Source organism: Daktulosphaira vitifoliae, unplaced genomic scaffold (genome assembly GCF_025091365.1).
Source record: "Daktulosphaira vitifoliae isolate Bord-2020 unplaced genomic scaffold, ASM2509136v1 Scaffold_3, whole genome shotgun sequence".
Taxonomy (NCBI): domain Eukaryota; kingdom Metazoa; phylum Arthropoda; class Insecta; order Hemiptera; family Phylloxeridae; genus Daktulosphaira; species Daktulosphaira vitifoliae.
The window spans coordinates 30,161,576-30,163,610 of NW_026099574.1; positions in this window are offsets into that span (position 1 = coordinate 30,161,576).

The window sequence follows — 2,035 nt, forward strand, 5'->3', positions numbered from 1 at the left end:
TTCAAATCTTTTATAAAGAAATTGTGCACAAAAAAATTAATTTATACATTCTGAAAATACTTGTACATTTATAAATATACATATCAGTTAACATTTAAGTACACTCTGTTTTCATAGAGAATTCTTTGGCAAAATTTTTATCAACACATCTAGACATGTTTATTATACTTTAAATAATGCCATAAAATAATATTAATATTTATGACAGAACGGCCGTTAGAAACTCTAGTATATAATTATTCTGAGTTTACTGTACAATAACTCATCTTAAATTATGTATGTTTCATAGTTAACTATTTAATAATGGTAATATACCTGAATTCTGATATAATAATTTACAATGGTTTAAATTATGATTTATTTGACAAGAAAAAGTTAATTAGCTCATTAGTAATCTTGCATTTTGGAGAAAAGTAAAACAGAGGTGTTTCTCTCGAGTTTTTGATTTTTAAATAAAAAGAAAGTATTTTAAACTTTATTTTTTTAATCTTCATGTAATGTATGTATAAATGTTATTATTATTATTTTTTATAATAAATTATAAGCTAGTATTTTTATTTTTATTTTTTATATTGAATTTGTATTGTTCATTTAGAGCAGTGTAAAAATTCTTATACTGCTAAGATAAATGATTTGTTATACTTGTCACATAAATAACGCAAATTTTATGAGTTATGGAATTTTTGGTATTGTTACAAATAATCGATCAATAAAATAATAAAACAGACAGCTGTTCACTTTTAGTAATGGCAACAGCTGTAATAGAGTTTAATGGAGTACGTATGTTATTGGTTAAGCGCATCTTGAAGTCGTGATTGTAAATTATTCCGGACAATCTCAAGTCAAAGCATCTGATGGTTTTTACAAAGCCTGTTGGATAATTACGTTAAATCCTACTCGATTCGGCAGCAGCGTAAAACGATAAAATCGTTTATGGCAGCTGACAAACGATTGGGCGGATCTTGAAACAGTGTGCCAAGAAACCCCAAAGGTGCGATACACATCGTGGCCGAGTAACACTTGTTACGGTATCATGTTAGTGGGAAATCTAAAGGAGCCGAGGTGCAAAGTCACGTTGGAATTGACGACCAATCCAACCGATTCAGCGGTCCGATAAATCAAGAGAGGCCACACGTTAATTGTACTTTCTAAGATTAGGTTTCTCTGCAACGTGCGGTGGATTCAAAGTTCATTTATCTTTAGAATTTAAGAAGTCGCGTAATCGCACTTTGGCCAAAACTAGTGTACAAAGAATAGAAAAACTCCTTTAGTCGAGTGGATGGGTAGGAGTAAGAAGAAGTAAAAAAAAATACTGTAAAAAGATTGTGAAGCGCGATAGACGTTAACGCGAGCTCACTGTGAGTTAAGCTGGTGGTCTGGAAGGATTTATATTGAATGCTTACGAGGTAGACTTATAAAAAGTCCGACAGCGATGCGTGACACATCTATAGTTGCCATAAATTCACCTTTTTGTAAGCACTCTTTACAAATTCTATACCAAACGATTTAAGATGCTGGATTAACTCTTTTTTCTTATGAAACGCCTTCAGTCGACACTTCCTTAATATCAATAACAAAACTAGGGTAATATAATAATAATATATATATAATAATATAATAATGGTTACATTAATAGTTTAAAAAGTATTCACGTAAACATTTGAATTGAAAGATGATCTGTTGTTATCAATTTTTTATATAAAAATTATAAAAAAAAATTATCTAAATGAAAACCATTAACCTTATTTAATTTTTTATATATAACTTATTTATATATAAATCTAGTAATATATTTTAATAATTGAAACTTTTTATATCAAGTTATGTGTATAAACTTGGCTAATAATCGATAAAAGGGGAAAAAATATGAACAATCATTAGTACGTGAACTAGTGGAGCACATCTAGGCCAATGAATCATGTAGCGTTTTGGCGGCCAAGAAACAATCATAAATATTTTATTCTCTTGCCAACGCTCAATGGTTTATTCGAATTCAAACGGACCGTTGCAATAAAAAGGTTAAACGAGCGTTTAT